This window comes from Oryzias latipes, chromosome 23, assembly GCF_053564925.1.
Source record: "Oryzias latipes strain Hd-rR chromosome 23, Olatipes_Hd-rR_3.1".
NCBI lineage: Eukaryota > Metazoa > Chordata > Actinopteri > Beloniformes > Adrianichthyidae > Oryzias > Oryzias latipes.
This window is the reverse complement of record NC_136259.1, coordinates 6,461,583-6,481,836: the sequence shown is the minus strand read 5'-3', so window position 1 is coordinate 6,481,836 and position 20,254 is coordinate 6,461,583. Positions and strand designations below refer to the sequence as shown.

The 20,254-nt window shown below is 39.4% G+C and overlaps 1 protein-coding gene across 2 annotated transcripts in view; it reads right to left on the bottom strand.

The window, feature by feature from the left end:
- Nucleotides 1–20,254, bottom strand: part of gpr85 (G protein-coupled receptor 85) — a 167,620-nt gene that overhangs the window by 88,884 nt on the left and 58,482 nt on the right. For both annotated transcript variants that reach the window (XR_013653444.1, XR_013653445.1), the window contains one exon: nt 5,576–5,651. The gene's annotated coding sequence lies outside the window, so the exon portion shown is untranslated. The remainder of the gene's footprint in view (nt 1–5,575; nt 5,652–20,254) is intronic.

Sequence of the window (20,254 nt, the reverse complement as noted above, 5' to 3'; positions counted from 1 at the left end):
TCAAAGCAAGGAACTCGTGGCCCTCCCATCATGTTTTCTATGGAACAAATACGGTCTTTGTCAAATGGCATTTCTTCATCTGCTCCTGATTCCCAACGATTTGAATAAGGAAATACTCAGAAATGCAATCTGAAGTTACATTTTCTTTCTATATGTCCTCCATCAACAGAAAATACCACAAAAACATGTTAAAACACCATTTATATCAGAGTGGGACTTAAAGTTGATCCTGATTTGATCCCATGCAGTTCTGTAAAAACCGCATTTCTGCCACCTTTTGGCTGCACGGTGGCGCAGTGGTTAGCGCTCTTGCCTCACAGCAAGAAGGCCCCTGGTTCAAGTCCCGGCTGGGGGACATGAAAAACAGAACATCAATGGGGGACCTTTCTGTGTGGACTTTGCATGGTCTCCCCGTGTATGCGTGGGTTCTCTCCGGGGTCTCCGGCTTCCTCCCACCATCCAAAAACATGCTTCATAGGTTAATTGGCAACTCTAAATTGACCCTTGGTGTGAGTGCGGGAGCGAATGGGTGTGTGAGTGAGGACATTCTACCCTGCAACAAACTGGCGACTTGTTCAGGGTGTCCCCCCTGCCTTCGCCCACAAGTGGCTGGGATAGGCTCCGGCAGCCCGTGACCCCGAAAGGGATAAAACGGTATAGAAAATGAATGAATGCCATCTTTTTAGTTGCTATCAACATTGAAGAAGCTGTTCTAGTAAATAAAAGCAGACAATTTATGAGAACTGTGATCTCTGGGCTTTCGCCTCTGTTAGCCTCAGTGAACGGTTGGATGACTTCAAGACTTTGTTGGATTCTTAATTTGTCTTTTAAAGCTGTGCTTTGGCCAGCGTCATGCTTCAGGGCTGCTTGCACAGCGCAAGCTTTGGGGACTCTCTTAAAAGAGAATTTATTAGCATTCACATTATGAGAGGAGCTTGGGGGCAGGGTGCCGTAAACTGCAGCCCCCCCCCCAAGAACAACCTCTCGGAGACCTGAATCTTCAGGCATTTTCTTTTTTTTTTCTATTCAATGACAACAAATGTTGCACAAATGATTATGTTTGATAAATGTGGGTGCATATGCTTGTCTCAAAGATTAAGCCATGCAAGTACGTAAGTACACACGGCCGGTACAGTGAAACTGCGAATGGCTCATTAATATTCTACTAAGACAGAAGATTATTGTTCAGTGGTTAACTCAAGCGAGGCCTTCTTGTTTGTGCTGTAACTCCTGGTGGGTTTGTTTGTCCCCCCATCAGGGAAACCTCACAGGTTTTTTTGCAAGTCCAATTATCCCCAAAAACGTGAAATTATATGCAAAGTCAGTTCTTTAGTCTCCTAACATAGTAGTAAAAATTAATTTTCATTCTTATTAATTGTTGTTAAACTACTTTTAAACAACGTATTTGGACACAACAACAGTCTCAAGTTTCGTTTCAAGTCTTTGAGGTCAAGTCTCAAGTCAAGTTTCAAGTCCTTGAGGTTGAGTCTCAAGTCTTTGAGGTCAAGTTTCAAGTCTTTGAGGTCAAGTTTCAAGTCTTTGAGGTCAAGTCTCAAGTCAAGTTTCAAGTCTTTGAGGTCAAGTTTCAAGTCTTTGAGGTCAAGTCTCAAGTCTTGATCCCATAGGATAGCACAAGGGTTACCACCGTCAGTTCATGGAACAAAATAGGTGGCTGGTTACTCATACAGGTCAGTTCTTAATTCGAAACACTTACTGTATAAACACTTACCGTTTGTTTCAAAAACCTACATTGATCTAAGTTTTTGTATGAGATAAAACTAATATACTAAAGTGTGGATGTTTTTTTAAGTGCATTATCCTATGTAAAACAGCTTTAAATTGCAAAGTTTTGAAATAAAGCTAACAACAAATTTCTGCTTCTTACTTCCCAGTATGTCATTTTAATTTTAATTTATCTTTTACAATTATAGCAACATACAACAGCAACAAAAAGACACTTCTGTCATGGTGCCTCTGTCAGACTCCTCCCCCCTCCCTCCTCTGCTCCTTCCGGACGTGACCAGCTGACTCCACTCAATCTAATCAGCAGCTGCTTCTTAAGGAGATCTATCGCCAGTATTCAACGCCAGTTCGTTGTTCCTACACGGTGCATAGTCTGGTCTAGTTTTTCGATCTAGTTTCATGTCTTTTGCTTTCACTAATCTCGCTACGCCTCGCCCACAGGGTCACTCGTCCTCGGGTACCCACCTGGTCTCCACGGTCAGCTCTCATTCCATGTCTAGCCGCCTGCAACTGCCTCGCCGCTCTGGAAATCTTCCTCCCGAATCCCTTAAACCACGCCGAACCTTCAAGCCAAGGATTCAAGCTCATTCCCTCGGATTCATTCATTCAAGCCCACAAACATTACCAACCTTCAATTAAATCTTTCACATATAGCCCATGCTGTATTTGTAAGCGTCACATATACTTGAAAAAAAGCATTTAAATGGTGGCTTTTGGTGCACTTTGATTCATTCCTTTGGCCTACAAGCTACAGTTAAAAGCTAAGGTCAGGGCTTCATGTATGGAGGATGAATCATTTAGAAGAACATTAGATTACGAGCCGGATTCATCTCTTAAACTGGATTAGGTAATAAATCAGTCAGCCGCCTCTGAGGCCCATGTGGATTAGCTGAGTCAGACACCACAGCTCGCGCTCACTAACACACACACACACACACACACACACACACACACACACACACACACACACACTGGCATAGATACATGCAGAAACATCAATTCCCTGCTTCTCTGCTCTGTTCGTTTTTCGCCATAGCTGGGTTTTGGGATGGAAATAGTGCTGTTATTTTGGAGCCACCTTGTAATAATTCTGTGTGGGGTGTTTTTTATTTCTTCAATTAATTACAGAAAATTAATCAACTGAAGAAGCACATAAATAAAAACGCAACATTTAAAACAGGGTGTCAACTTAAGGACTTTCAAATTTCTGACCTTGCATACAAAGAAAATACACCTCTTGTCCAGTTGAAGTTGCGTGTGTTCATAGATACTGGAACAGCTTCTGTGGTCAGAGACATGGGTAGGCTTGGGTGAAGCAAAACTTGACTATACTAACTACGGGGGTGCTAGTAACCATCACCTGAAACTAACTGTCTCATACATGAGACGTACAGGCGTCCTGGACGTCTCCCTGGGGAGGTGTTCCGGAAAAGTCCCAATTGGCAAAGTAGGTGTGGGGGACTTCACAGCATTGAGTGCACTCCTTCCTAAAACTTCCACTTTACCTAAAACAATAAAAAAAAGAAGTGTCTTTGCAAGACAAAAGACCTGTTTGATCATATTGTAGAAGCGTTAATGTCTCCTAAGGCAGTCGTCCCCAACCTTTTTAACACTACGGAACACTATGATGTCAGACAAGGCACTTTAACATTGGGAGTTGGGTCATCTAGACCCACTAGACAGTGCGTTATACCTTTTTTCTTCAATGATTTGTGAACCTCACTGGTGTCCATGCATCACATGAAATCGTTCCACCTTTGTCATGGTAGGGAGAACACGTCAATATAAGGGTGGGGTCATCTAAGATAGCACAAGGGTTAATATGATGGGGGATAACAGACACTGGAGAAGCTGCCCTGCCGCTGGGGTGTGTTCATCTTATCACATGTAGCTCATCTTATCTGACCGAACACACAACTTTTTATTGTTTTGTTATTGTAGCATTTTCAGCATGTCTGGTTCTCGCTGCCCCACGAAGTAAAAGTTTTGTTAGCAGAAAAATGTTATCTTACAACAAAAGTAGATTATGAAATTCAAGCAGAAATGGGAAAAGATTATGAATTGAAGTTACTCTAGGCAAGGATTTATGAGCAGAGGCAGGAGTGGGGTCAGGCCATGAAGACCTCGAAGCATCGGTTATTACACACATGGCGCTTTGTGAAGTGAAGGTCAAGATTACAAGCGTATAAAGGATTTAAGTGTATTTTCTGTGGGCCGCTTTGTTCCATTGTTGTCTTGGCCCCATTTTCACCTAAACCCTGCGATGCTGTTTTACGAAACCAGCTTGGATTACCACGCTCAGCAATCCGGATTTGTATTTTTCACATCTGAATTATTCTTAAACTCTTTGGAAATCTATCTGAGCAGCTGGTTATTAACAGCAGTCAGATATATTTAGTATGAGGGAGATGATTCAGAGGTGCCGGATTTAATTAAAAGCGTAAATGGGGGGCTAACAAGACTGTCAGCGGTCTGCGTGGGATCGGCGATTCGGTAATTAAGTGTGTTGTCACAGTCGGGTTGAGGCGGGACGGGACGGGACTTTGCAGAGCTGTTGAAACTGATGAGCCTCTCTGTTCTCACCGCACATCTGGAGGACCAGATGTCTTCTCGAGTCAGCCAAGGTTAAACCCTGTAGGATCGTTGCACTGACATACCTCTGCAAAACACAAACTCTTTTTAGCCTCGTGAAAACATCTATGAGGACTTTCTTGCCTCGTTTTTCCTTTCTTTTTTTATAAATAGCAGTTTAATTCATTTTCTATGTTTCTTAGTGAGAAGTACACATTTTTTAATAAATAAATCCTCCTTTATGAAAGCATAAAACTGTTTCAGATACCAAATACAAAACAATATACTGCAAATGTACAACAAACAGACATATTTGGAAAGTTTCCAAATGTTTTTTGCATTATCTGTGTGGTTACATTTTCTATGTAAAAAAGAAAATCAATTTTAAAGAAATGTATATTTAAAAGAAAGATATCACAAATGTCATTATTTTATTTTTCATTGGTCTATTAGATCTTATGACTTCCAGGTAACCATCAAATCCACAGTTTTAGAACTGAGTATGTTCCAAAAAACTGCATGTCTCCTATTTGACCAGTTTAGTCCAGCTGTATGGTTTGGACATATTACAGGATGTAGACCTTTGATGGATCTCAAAAGTGGAAACAGCCAGGGAGCTGGGTCACATGACCAAACACTCAGATCATCTCAATATTTAATGTACATTCAGAATGCCATTAATGAATAGACGACCCAGAAACAACTTCAGTACGGGTAAGTAAGAATTCAATTATTTATTGAAGGATGATGGTGGTAAACTGGACAGAGCGATGGATGAAACAACAACCCCATCTCTCTGCTGGAAGAACTGGAGACTGAAATATGAGAGTTTACTGAGAGTAAACGTAGAAGGACTAAGTTGGGTGAATCCAGTTCTTACTTGGTGATCCTGAATAAAACATGTGAACAGGATACTGGCAGACTGAGGACAGCGTCTCTCCCAAAGAAGGTGGCAGGAGGAGAAGAACGGCGTGTAGGTGCAAAATGTTGAAGTGGTGCAAATCTCGCAATTCTTTCTCCAGGACTTTTTTTTTCACAGTTCTATTCCGATATATGGAAGACTCTGTGTCAAATATTCTGGCTGGATACAAATCGCAGTTATTAATTTCTCCTGCATGATCAATTTTGAAACAGTTGGAACTCTTGTGTTATGAAAAAGATGCTAACAAATTATAGTCCCTGGTTGGTCCTATCCACTGTCAGGAGACAAGTCACCAGACTGTTGCAGAGTCCAAAAGGAAGGAATAAAATTAGGCTTTACCTGGAGAACAATCGTAAATGTATTCTTGGCCGCAGGCTTGGGTTGAGGTGTGGTTGAAGACAAGTTGGTAATGGGGCTGAAATGGGAAAGATAATAGAAATGTCAACATAGTGGACTTGACTTAAACTTACAGGCTGGAACAAACAAACAAAAAACAACAAAAAAACACTACAAACTGGCTCTGAAAGGAAGATACCAAGGGCATCATATACAGGCGGAACTGTGTCCGTAGCCCAAGATGACCTGATGGTGGAGCCCCACCTCCAAAGGTTTATATAAACTTGAGCTGAGAAAAAATATCAAAATCCAAAATACAGTTTATAAGAGCAGAAACAAAGTTGTATATCAGTACACTTTGATATCAGTGTTCCCTTGTTTATCGTGGGTGTTATGCTCTAAAAAATAACCTGCGATAGGTGAAATTGAAACTCTTGTTTAAACTCTCAAAGTCCGAATCTTCACAGAAAAATAAGTCCAGTTTGATCGTGATTGAATATTTATGTAAATTTTGCAAACTAAATCTCTTTTGTGCAGGAGACCCAGGACCAATCAGATTGATTGACATTCCTCTGCAGCCAATCAGGATCCTCTGCAGCCAAACAGGATGCAGAAAAAGGCCATTTAAATTGCACTAGAGAAAATCAGTGAAAATGTGAGACAGCGAAAGGTAAACCGCGATACAGACAAACTTCTGCTACGAATTTATGAAGCAAGCTAATTCATTTTAGAGGCTATAAAATCAAGTTAATAACTGATACAATTTTGTGTGATCCAGATGTTCATCTATAACCGAATCCCAATAACAATTACTATAAAAATTTATTTCCATAAAAATCACATTTTTCAATATGTGCAACCAATTAATTTGCATTATAATTGTTTTATTTTAAAAATGCAATTTAAAGAAAATAAATAATAATAATAAAATAACAGTATTATCTCCATATTTAGGTCTAGCACTAGCACCATATAATGTAGAAATACCCATTTCATGGCATGCCACCTCTACCAGTCATAAAATAAATGTACCTGTATTTTCAGGGAGGATGCTTTGTAACCACACAAGAACTTCAATAAAGGACACTCCTGCATAGAGTTTAAAACTACACAAACCAAACTGAAGTACAGAAGCAGCTTCTCTGCAGATTTGGGTGGATTTGGGGAACAGATGAAGACAGAGCCGTTGTGTGCGGCACCTGAACAAAAAAATCTATTAAACAGAATAAGTCATAGAGAATTCATTCAAGACGAGCGCCCTGCGGCGTTTCTCTGTAGACTCCCATGGTGCCTCCAAATTGTCTGTAGATGATGCAGTGCTGGTGCTAGGTGGGCTACTGGATGACAGAGCTGGAACTAGAATATTTTTCATGGGGGCGGGACAGGGGGTGTAAAACTTTTGAAGGGTGGTAAGGGCTGACGGCTATTCTTCTGTGCAAAGGTTTACGTTGTGTTGTTTTTTCTGCCAAGCTCTGATTTAATGTCCGTAGAGGTGGCCGCATGACCCTCAAGAGAACTGGAAGACACACCTGCGCTTCCCTTGAGGTATGGCCGCTTCTTCTCAACGACCCATGCACCAGTAGGGGCCAACCTCTTCATGACGGCTGTATGTCACTAAGGATGTATCCAGACTGTACAAATTTGGTACACTTAACCCTTGTGCTATCTTAGGCACTTTAACATTGGGAGTTGGGTCATCTAGACCCACTAGACAGTGCGCTGAACCTTTTTTCTTCAATGATTTGTGATCTTCACTGGTGTCCATGGATTACATGAACTCCTTCCACCTTTATCCACCTTCGTCATGGTAGGGAGAACACGTCAATGTAAGGGTGGGGTCATCTAAGATAGCACAAAGGGTTAAAGTGAACCAGAGTTCATTTCCCCTGATGAACAAATTTACAGTCTGAAAACTGGTCCAAGCCACACTGCATGCAGTTCATTCTGAATTCATGCCACGACTTTACTCCAGAGGCAAAGAGAAAAACCAGTAGAAAAATCAGACGTTTTTATATATATATATAATAGTGGGATCCTTTAGTGAAAAGAGCCAAACCAGAATCATACCCTAAGCTAGACAAGATATCTTGGCATTTATCAGTGACTTTGCATTTGTCCATGAAATCCTGGTCTTCAGAATTTCCATACTGAAGTGCAAGCAAGGCCATGCACTCATTTTCTCCTCTTTTCTGTGTGTGTGTGTGTGTGTGTGTTTGTGTGTGTAGCCAGAGGAACTCCAGGAGGGGTTGGCGGGAGCCTCTTTGATTGCAGCCCCTCTGCTGGCTCTTGCTGTCAGCCAGCCAGGCTGCAAAAGAAAAGAGAAGACACAAAAACTCGAGGAATGGGGGTGGGGGGGTGGGTTGACCATGAACGGATAAGCATACGAAAGAACAGCTTGCATGCCTTTAGCTTTTATGTCAAAATGAATATGAAAATACTGCATTGCTGTGTGTGAATAAGTGGAAACTAGTAGTCATAAAATATAGTAAGAACCTTACGATCTGCAGATTGAGACACCAAAAAAAAATGTAATGATCACATCATTGAATGTTGTTGGTTTGTCAACAACAGCAAATGCCAAAAACACATAAACAGGACAAAAAGAATGAAAATAGTACAAAATTCAGTAAGAAATTTGAACTCTGAGCGCCACATTGCCCAAATCGCGGCATGATGCCCAAATGAGTGTGTCTGCACATTGACTAACCATTGAAACTGGAAAGCACTGATGCACGAATCGTCTTTGGTGTGCACACAGCTTAAGATGGTCTGAATGAAGCCGATAGCTCGGGTTTTTTTGGCAAAAGTGAACCCTGAAGCAGTTCAGCAACAGCAAGAATGCAGACAGAGAACTGAGCCATTATAGATAGCAAAGCAAAAAAAATTACCAGGATGCATAAATCCCCCAAAAAGGTGAAGCCACTCATTATATACATAAGAAGCCTTTTTTTTATGGTCGATCCTCATTTTAGCCACTTTTAGCTGCTAATCAGACATTTACATCAAAAATGGCTGAAAAGTTTTGTTTAAAAGAAGCCATTTTAGATCTTTTCTAGTCATTTAGGATGAATTTAAGTGAAATTTCTTCAAATTGGTGAAGCAGCACAGGTTCACAAGTCTGTCATTCTCTACAAATTAAGATACTCTTCAACAACTATGACCCACATTAAAGCCTCCAAAATAAAATGTGTCAGTTCCCAAATGCTTAAGGAATGTTGCAACATGCAGTGATGCAAGGCAGCTGCAATGTAAAACATGTCACTTGCAGCACTGCTTTTTTTAATTTCTAAAGCAAAACAATTAATTCGTAGCTTTTATCATTTTAATGTATTCTCTTTGCGCTTTTTTCTAATGCCAAAGGTATCCCAGCATTCCTAAAAACCAGGCCACAGGAGGGAAGCTGATACAGAGGAGGGCTTTTTGTAATGGGGGAAGTCTCACATCAAAATCAAAACAAAGAAACCTGGACATATTTTCTGCAGAGAGGCAGTGGTTCAATAGAAATTCTCCTATGAGTTGTGGATGGGACTGATGACACGGAGTAACCCCAACCCCCCTTCCCCTCTAAGTTGCTGAGAGCTCAAAGCAAGGAGCTTTTTGGCCCTCCCATCATATTTTCTATGTAACAAATACGATCTTATTCAAAAAGCATTTTCTAGTCTGACCCTGGTTCACCATGATTCGAATAATAAAACACACAGGAATGGGATTTTACACCGAATTTTCTTTATAAATGGCAACAATCATCAGAGAAATGCTACAAGAACATGTTAAATCACCAAAAAACACCATTTTCATTGGAGTGGGTTTTTAACGTAGAAGGAAACCAATTTTTCCCAATGGTTATATTCCTCCAAATTCTTGTTTCTACCACACAAGGAAGTGTTTAGGAATTTAAATTTGTTCATTTTTACTCAGATTTGAATAGAAACAATAGACACGTCATGAGGGAAATTAGCAAAAGCAGCTTTTTATTTTAATTAAGCTGCCAATCGTTCCATGCAGGAAAGGCTTGTTTCTTGTTAAAGAATCGACCGGGTTGTTGGAAGGAAAATTGTCTCAATATTTACAACTTTTCTTAATCAAAACAAAGAGCTTATATTAAATCTTCCAAAAGCAGCATTTGTTAGATAGCTAAGAATGTGCTGATAGCCTCTAGTGTTATCTGTTTTTTGCATTCGTACATATTTTTTTTAACTGTTTTTGTTTTGTTTATTAATCTACATCCAGACTCTTTCTTTTTTTTACTATTGATTCTCCTCTAGCTAGATGTTCTATGACCTCTCAGATGATCAAGTTTGGGTTAAACAAATGGACCAAAGTGGGATTTCAAAATAAAACAAACTGTATTTTCAAAAATGGCCTCTTTTTTTGTCTGTGATTCCTTCGAAAGTGTCCTTCAGCTTTTATGTTTTTGAGAAAAAGTCGACAGAAATCCTCTTTAGGTTTGGTTTGCAGGGAGGATAATGCTCTGCAGGTTGTTTACTAGCTTTGTTGGATTAGAAATAATAATAACAGGCCAAGATATTTACCTTGAATTATTAAATTTGAACATTTTTATAGCACTTGAGTATTTCTTCCACCTGCTGGGATCCTTCAGGTATCCTATCCTACATGTTTCATGTGGTCATAGATTGAAAACTTATGCCATGTCCTCATATTTACCAGCTCATGAATGTAAAATATGCACGTCCACAATGATTTGTTGTCAGAAAGTAAACAAACAAAATAACAAAGACTTAAAGGTTTGTTTCAAAAGGTTTTCTTTGCCCACATGAATATATTTTGGTATTGATAACATCTGTTCTGGAAACATTGTATGTCTCACAAAATAAGAGATTCTTGCAACCATTTAATTCTAAATGTTGTCCCAAAAAGAGTAATGTTGTTGTTCGCCTTCTGGCTTATCCCTTTGGGGGTCACCACAGGGTGCTGGATGCCCTTTCTGATACAACCCTGTATTTTATTCAGGCTGGGGACCAGCACAGGGAGACCCTGACTTGGCCCCCCTTGTGGCTAATTAATCAGGCAGTTATCATTATTTTGTAAGTTTGTAGGTTACTTCAGACAACCTATGAATATATACATATATATAGATATTAAAAAGTAAAAGAGATACACATATGTATATAAATCTCATCCAGATACAAATGTGAATTATGCCATTAAAATTACACTATATCATAAATGGACATATGTATGCTCATACATACATTAACTGACACATTGAATCCATTAAATGTGAAGTTTAAAAAAAAACAAACGGTATAATTAGGTGCTTGAAAATGAGTGTATTGTTTACACCTCAGGGCAAATAAAATTGCCTAAACATAGACAAAGTTCTATTTTTTCAAACGTGTAAATTTTTGTTATTTCATGTCAAATTTGAGCCTGAAATGGGTTGAGTTCAAAAATGGGGGCGCGGTTGTTCAATTAGCAGCAGGTGAGAGTGGAATATTCCACTTCAATACCCGGCCTGTTCCATTTCGGAAATGGATTTTCTATTCCCTTGAAGTGGCTCAAGATAAACCAGTGAGTCTCTTTTTCCTTTTTAACTCCTTAACCCTTGTGCTATCTTAGGCCCTTTAACATTGGGAGTTGGGTCATCTAGACCCACTACACTGCGCTGAACCTTTTTTCTTCAATGATTTGTGATCTTCACTGGTGTCCATGGATTACATGAAATCTATCCACCTTTGTCATGGTAGGGAGAACACGTCAAAGTGAGGGTGGGGTCATATAAGATAGCACAAGGGTTAATGCAGGACTTATTGCCAGCTGTAAAAAAAGAATCACTTGTGTTTTTGCTTACAAGTATCTTCTTAATTAAAGTAATTTTGGAGCCAAAGTTGTTTGATGCATATTTGAGTCAATAGTTGTCAAGAGGTTAATTTGTTTAATTCCCTCCCCACTGAAAGACCATTAAGTCTCCCAAGGGTACACGTGCCCCATTTTAAGAAAACTATCACTGAACCCAGGTAAAACGTTCCTCTTTCTGAGGAAATTTCCTAGATTAGTAACCAAATATTTTTGTATCCTTATTTGTGTTTTTTGTGTTTTTTTTTTTTTAAGCTTTCAGGCAGTTATAAAGACACTCCAACAAGAATGAGGACCCCAAAAATAATCTTTTGGATCTCAACTGACAATTCAGAGAAGAATCAGAACTGACGGAATCCTGCAGAGACTTCTGAGGAGAGCCTGGAGAGACACAGGTAGGCTGATAGCAACATACATCATTTGGCATCCACTAAATCTGACTTTTAGTGTCATCTGAAGACCCTACCTTTATCCAGCAGTAGCTGGGATAGGCTCCAGCAACTTTGTGACCCCCAAAAGGGATTAAACGGGTTTGGACGATAGATGAATGAACTGGATCATTCTATTGCCTCTGTCTTATAGCAGCAATTATCTGATAAAGAGAAATCAGATTATCATTTGATGATTTTTATACTGGCATCTATCCGATTTATTTTGTCATATTTTTATATTTTGTACATTGGTTAACATATTACTTTTATAAAGAACTTTTTAAAGCAGAGCCGGTTAGGTTCGGACAGATTCTCCATTTTATGGTACAAGCACCAAATTTGGAATGGATGTACCCAAGCATCCCGTCTTTTAGAAAAGCATGTTAGCCACAAGAAAAATCCAACATGGTGACCATTTGCAGATATTGCGGCCATACACTAAATATTTATTAAAGTTTTTGATTTCTATTTGCCCCAGGCTCAAAGATATGAGCTATTCATGCACAAAATGCAATCCTTAAATGTAAGGGGTACCTACAGAATCCTATCTATATATTTAATGTATATTACGGTAAAATTTGGTTCTTGTACCAAAGCTCTATTATATACCAAATCACTATATATATATATATATATATATATATATATATATATATATATATATATACACACACACACACATACATACATACCCCCCCCCCACACACACACACACACACACACATTAAAACAAACGCTGTCGTCATGGAAGCATATGATCCAAAACAGAGAAGCTGTTCTCAGTAGAAAAGAGTTAAAGCTGGAGCTGGAGGATTTGACTGTGCAGTCCTGGACTGGTGAGCATAAAGCTGGTGAGCAGAGCAGGAGATGGATGATACAGTGAAAGCAAATTCAAAAAGTTAATAACCATAACTCAGCACTTTATCTGTTATGGTTAGCCTTACGAGGCTTAAATGCATGCTCCTCAGTACAGAAAAACCTGTGTGTGTACTTTAATCCACTAATAAAATCATTTATTCTTGACTAAAATTTCAACTTCATGAGGCATTTTCTGGCAGAAACCTCCTCCTACAGTGAGCTCCTCGCTATCACACTTACCAATTCTCTCGTTGTGGCAATGAATCATCTGGAGAGACTTGCTGATTAATGGCGTCCTAATAACATTATTATGTTAGCATGCATGCAGTTACACAGTCTGTCAACAACAAACAAAGAAATCACTGATCAGGAGCTCTAGCAAAAAGTAGACAGTACTATCAAACAGTCAGAATGAGAACCAGGAATTGCTCGTGATGTGGTTGTGTTTTTTGATAGGAGCCTCAATGGATTTGTATATGTCTTAAGCCTTAGTCCAAAGCACCTATATGAGGTTTGACTCGTATGGATGCTGCAGGTTTTTGGATAGTCAAGGCCTATAGGGGGTCGTAAAGAGGAGTGGCGGCACCTTAACCCTTGTGCTATCTTAGATGACCCCACCCTTACATTGACGTGTTTTCCCTACCATGACAAAGGTGGATAAAGGTGGAAAGATTTCATGTAATCCATGGACACCAGTGATGATCAAATCATTGAAGAAAAAAAGGTTCAGAGCACTGTCTAGTGGGTCTAGATGACCCAACTCCCAATGTTAAAGTGCCTAGGATAGCACAAGGGTTAAAGGGAGCACAGGTGGGTCGTGCGCCACCACCTTGATGCCCAGTTCTACTTTAGAGCGATTAACCATCGAATTGCACTGATTGTATCGCAATCGTGCAGTCTAGTTCATACCAAAGGCTGGTTTCACTGGTCTGTCTGTGTTGCGTCTTGTTGCGAATGTTCATTAATCAATCAGAATGTTTACATCGCCTCCGTCACGTCTGCATCTCACATCTGTCCCTGCTTTACGCAGGAGTTCTATCTCCAGTCCGTTGACGTGTCCATGCTGCAGCAAAAAGCTGGAGAAACGAGAAACACGGGTTTCACTTTCAAAATTGATTAGTATTTTTAGAGTAATACTTTATCAAATGTTATTTTACACTCAATGTGACATGTCCACGCGATAAATCAAGTTAACACTGCAAAGAAGTCAGCCGATGGGTCTGTCCTTTTCGTGCATCTACCCCTGGTGTATATAACTTGTGTTGCGTAGACGGCGCACATCATTTTAAACACTTAAAAATTATGTAATTGACACGTGAATTTTGGACCAGATTTGGATTTTAAACTGATTTGTGTTCTTTGTGTGGTTTATCCACACTTCTTTTATGGTTTTAAACATGGTTCATTTGTTATACATCTGTGAAAGTCTTACAGGTTTGCCCATTTTTCGCCAACAGAGAGCCCATGTCCAGTTTTGACTAAGGTTTTATTTTGAAATCTGTTTTAGAATTGTCATTACAAAAACACCTGTAACTTTGATTACATTTCAATGTAAAAAGCTGCATATATATTTGTTGTTTGTAAAAATGTCACATCATATTTTCAAAGTTACACTATGCGTTTTTATTTAAAGTTTAAAAAAAGGCTCTTAAAACATTTCTTGGATTTTCACAATACAATATATTACTATTTTCTTCTCAGATTTGTTTTGTTGTGTAAATTTAGAATGACAAAAAAAAGTTGTAGTCCAAAAAGTGCTATCAAACATACATAAGGGTTTGTAAAGAAGCTTTTATTTTTACGGCATTTTTTATTAGAAAGCAGAAAGGGGTGTAAGAAATCAAACAGGACTCATCTTGAAATTGTTTTCCAGCACCTTGGGCGTCAGTACAGATAAATGGAAAACAAAGATCTTTAGATTCATGACAGAAACGATGCCTTTGAGCGTCTTTAAGAATAGAGGAGACTGCACTTTTATTGTGAAGGCTAGAGAGTTCTGTAGAAAACCTTACATGACAAATCTAGAGTGGATGCTTCTAACATTCAGGCTTTTTGCACATATTTGTTCCACGCGGATCTAGTTTTTCTACAGGCAATCACATTTGTTGACTGTTTTTTGTTTTAAAAAAAGAAAGAATGAAATTAATGAAAGTCAGCCCCTTGACCTGCACAAAGAGGATTGGCGTCTTTATATATTTATCAACAGCATTTATTAGCAGCTGAGAGACTGGAGTTGCAACATCAGGGAAAGAGTTTTATTACCCGTGAGTCTTTTGTGTGTCTGGGTGTCCGCTGCAAAGCAAAGAGAAAGCTTTCTATTGATTGTCTCCAGGAGGGGAAAGTGATTTGGAGGGTCGCAAACAAAGACTACTTTCTCCAAGCCGGGCGCTAATGGCGTGAAGGAAACCGCTTGGAAGCTAACATCAGTTGGTCTGTTTTGTTTGTCCTTTTTGGTCAAACCATGGTCTGTGCATCCATCCGCGCACACTGACAGAATAAACACCTATTCTGTGCACGTTTGCTCAGGTGAACTGTGTACGAATTTCTTGCCTTGTAGCACATCACACAGAATTATCTGACTGAATAACTTAAGCTCTCGCTGCGTTAATTAAAACACCCTGCAGTGATGGGGCAGCCACGGCGAGACTGTATTTAATTTCCGTGCAGACGCTTTGTCGCCGCAAATGATGTTCTGAGAACTACACATGTCAAAATATCTAGAGTGGATTGGATGCAGAGCTTTTTTCTAAAATTTGTGAATTAGCTTTAAATGTCAGAAATAATAATAATAGATTTTAGCCCTGGAGGTAGCACTGCAGACTCAATTTTTAATGACAGTCTGCCCAAAAGTATTTCAGTGCTATTTCTTTAAAAATAATAAAACTTAAAGTAAAAATTAAAATCCGGATATGATTTTACTGAAAAATAAAGAAAGGATGAGAGGTTCTGCCGGTTTGGCATCCTTCCCAGCAGTGCCTGCATCAGTGAATAAGGTGCTAAGTTGGCCTGCAAGCATCACTATGTGTTGGATGCCGTTGCAGGTTTCACGCCGTTGCACCTGAAACCTACAGCGATTGGTGGCGCTGAACGTGGGGAAACACCAAATTGGTCCATTACCCCGACTGGGGACTGTGATTGAAAATTACATTCCGCCATTTGGGATCAGTTCAGCTGGAGCCCCGGTTGGGAAACCTGGTCGTTTCTATAGAGGCGATTGTTTGCTGTGATCAGGCCCCACGCCGCCATCATGTTCGCAAAGTCATTTATTCGTATGGAATAGGCGGGTTGTCCTCGAAATCCATGTTCATGACAGAGTGATAGAAGGCTGTGGAAGGACCTTTTCCACCTTTAGCGATCCACAAAACCGCTAATTTATTAGCTATCAATGACTGACCGCCATTTTTCTTTTCTCATGTAGTCTCTTCAAAGAGCTAGTCTAAGGAAAATCGTCTTTGTCTTTGTATCATGTTTTTGTGGCATTTTTCCGATTATGGGGGACAAATGTAAAGAAAATGAAACTTAAAAAGGATATTTCTGAGTATTTCTTTATTCAAGTCATTGCAAATCCGTAGCAGACGCAAAAATGCAGTTAAAAAAAGACTGTATTTGTAAAACATAGGCTGGGTGAGGAAAAGGTCCCTGCTCCACTTTGCAATAGAGAGGGGAAGAGGGGCGGGGTTGCTCCATGCCAACAACTCAAAGATGAACTTCTAGTAAACTACTGCCACTCTGCAGAAACCATGTCCCAGGAAACTACAAGATTTTGGCTAAAACCAGCATAATCATAATTAAAAGACCATTTAACGAAAAATAAATTAGATCTGAGTGGGTCTTCAACAGCAATGGCTAAATAGTTGGCGCAATGTGTGTCTGGATATCATATTCGTGCAGGTTTGAACGAGATGCATGAAACTTTTTTGCATCCCGAGGATGAAGGAACCCGAGGATGAAGGAAACCATGCCGATTCGTGAAAGCCTCCACGCAAACCCTGTAATATGCCCCATGAGGATGTTTTTCTGTCCAAACTCTCATTGACATTTCCTCTGAGGTGGCTCATTCTCCTAATTCTGTTTGAGAAATCACAACCTGTCGGGCCGTCTTACATAAAGGGCTTTTAAAATAGTGAAATGCATCCTCTCATTAAAACCCTGACACCCTTCTTTCTGCGTCCAAACTTGAAGTACGGCCACATTGATTTTCTAAAAGAGCTTGCTTATGGGGCGAGTACACTTCCTCGCGGCCGCATAGTGCTTTTTGATGGAGGTGTACATTAAAATGGGTGATTAAGCAGAAACTGACTGTCCTCCCATCTGAAATATATGTTGAGGAGCTACAGTATATGCTGCGTAAGCACCTATCGCAGCATTGTCATCACCATCCATTCCACCGTTCCAACAAAACGGTGCCTTACACTGCACTTCACTGTGTGTCTTCGCACTGAAGACAATTTAAGGACAATTTGAAGACAATTTAAAGAGGAAAAGTGTAAAAATATACCCGCATTTTCCAAAAGCTAAACACGAGATAAACACATAGATGTACATTATTTGCATTTCTTTTAAATAGATTTATAAATTAGGGATTACTTTTTATATTCGGGACCAAATTTTGCTAATAAAATAAAAACACAAAGAACACCTATTTGAATTAAAACTGTCTTGTAAAATAACAACTAATGTTTGAATGACGACTTGTCGTATTTCAGGCAGATACTCGCTGCAGTGTTTTACAGGTAACTACCCTAGGGCGGTTCAGTCAATTAACTCACCTGCTCAGCATCCTATTTAAGCCCAGGTGCGCAGCTGTTCATTCTCTTTCTTACCTTCAGCGCTCATTCTTCGCCCCTCCCTCCTCCCCAGCTTCCACCTGTGGGCTCCGTAAAAGGGTTTTTTTTTAACCCGAAAGTTTTATGGAAATTTCTCATGGAATTGAACGGAGCCTTAGGCCAAACGAAAAGATGTGAATGCCAACTTAAAGAATGTGGAAAATTAAGTATGTCAAATAAATATTTCCTACTGCAAGAGTTGTCTGACTGAAATAATTTTAATCAAGTTTTAAGCAGACTAAAAGGTTATTTTTCATATGACAATAAAGTCATATTGACTATTGGTGTCTTAGCTTTACCTAAAAGAGAAAAATATTTATTTATTAAGCTAAAACATTTCCACAAAAAAAATCATCTAACAGGCAAATAATTAGTTGTTTATTTTTTTTTTTTTTGTCATGTCTTTTCATTGAGAGACCTGAGGATTTACAATATTTTCTAACAATTTGGCACTCCACATTAGTCCACACTGTTGAGGTTTGATAAAATTAAAAGTTTGAATCACACTTTTTTGTATCAAAATAAGGTTAGTTTTTTAGTTGGAGTGTCTAGTTTTGTTTAGACCCTAATACACACTTTAAAATTTATTTTTTAAATCAATTCACAGCCAACTGCAGAGGTTGTAGACCGACACATAAGCAACAGTATCATCAACAAACGTTTAACCTTGAAGCCATTCCTGCTCCTAAAAAGTCTTTTGGATTGGACTATACTTTATACTGTATCTATGTCGTTAAAAAAATTACTCATAAGGACAAACCATGTTTTTCAAACTATGGTAAACTACAGAGTCTCCGCTTGATGGAATGTTGGAGCATTATGGGGATTGTAGTCAGCAGCCTGGTGGAGTTGGTGGAGATGTAGTGAGCTAAAATCATGAGAATGTTGTTTTTTGTATTTTATGTGTTCCAACTGAACAACATGGAGTGTTATTGTCAATAAAGTTTGACTTCTCAGTTTTGTTGAACTTTCTGCAAATTGAAAAGTGGGAAACATGAAGAACAACAAAGTTTAATAGAGAAACCTCTCATCAGCTCTGCCTCTTGACAACCTCTAGGCATTCTGGGTAGTGTATTCATACCACATTATCTGACGATTTTGTTTAATTTAATGCACCTTTTCATCTGGTGTGCCAAAAAATAAGGTATTCTTTACAGTATTTCCAGTGTGTACATTTCCCACTTTGTCTAAATAGTACGCGTCATTCATTTGGCACAACCTCCAACATGCAAAACAACAAAGTTTTTTTATATCTTGCCTCAAAACAATGAACATTGTAGACACTTCCTGGGCGTTATATTGAACACTTCTAGAGTTTATATCCCCCCAACAGTCACACTCTGGATTCATCTACACATCGCTACTGACCTGCGTTTGTGTTACATGAAACTTGATTTCAGTTTGAAAGTGCAATCTCCCACTCGATCCTGGAGAGAGGCGCAATCAGGCAAACGTGACGACGCTGGCGTGGGCGCTACACAATCAGCTTGGTCATGCTTTTGATCTGATTCATCTTCCTCTGTGGGTTACTCACACTCCCTTCCATTCTGGGGGTTGCTGTTCCTCACCTACTCGCTCACTGTCTCGTGATTCCTATTCGTTACCCATCTGTTTCAGGAAAAAAAAATAAAGGCTTCTATCACTATTTTTAAGGATATTTCTCACACCAGAAGCTGGTGATACTTTTTTTTTTTTTTTTAACTCAATCCTATTTCAGGTCACATGGTTGCTGGGGCCTATCCTAGCTACTCTTGGGCAAAAGTAGGTTACAGCTTGGACAAGCCACCAGTCCATTGCAGGTCGACTCACTTACACACATGCACACCTAGTGACAATTTTAGAGTCACCATGATGCATGTTTTTGGAGTATGGAGTGAACCGTAGCGCCCAGAGAAAATCCAAACAGGAAGAACCCAGCTGGGACTCGAACTATGGCCTTTTCTGTTGTGAGACGAGAGCGCCAACCACTGTCCCACCATGTGCATCCTGAGCAGCAACTAACTCAACAAAATTGGGAATATATTTCATGGCAGACTGTGTTTGTAAGCGCCAGAAATTGCATTGGCAGAATTAGCAAAACCTAAAAAATAAATGACAAAACTGTAATTACATTGAGTCAATGCTGACGGTGTGCGTGTGTGTGTGTGTGTATGATTGAGGCTGTCCTGGGCCATAGAGAAAGGGATTGCCTATTTGCTGCATCACTGGTTTAGCAGTCGCAGATGTGGGTTGGGGGCTCAGCGTCCAAACTTTTTCGGGAACAATGAATGGATTTTTGACAAAGTGCTTGGACAAACTAGGAGCAAATAGACATCCTGATGGAGAGCTTGTTTACAAATGGGACGAAGGAATGTTACCTTTTTTTAACGGTAAAAGAAAAACTTTAAGGGTCACGAGTCCTTCAAGCTATCGCCCCATTTCTTTAATTAATGCAGATGTAAAAATTATCTGCAAAGCACTAGCACAGAGAATAGAAAAAGTCACTCCTCACATAATTGACTTTGATCAAACTGGATTCATCAAAGGCAGACACTCGGATGACAATGTCCGCAGACTCGTTAACATAATAGACTTTGCCACCATCAAAAACCAGGAAATGACTATACTATCACTGGATGCTGAAAAAGCCTTTGATAGAGTAAACTGGAAGTTCCTCATTGCTGCCCTCCATAAGTTTGGGTTTGGAGAATCATTCATCAATTGGATCAAAATATTATATCACAACCCCAATGCATCAGTTAGAACTAATA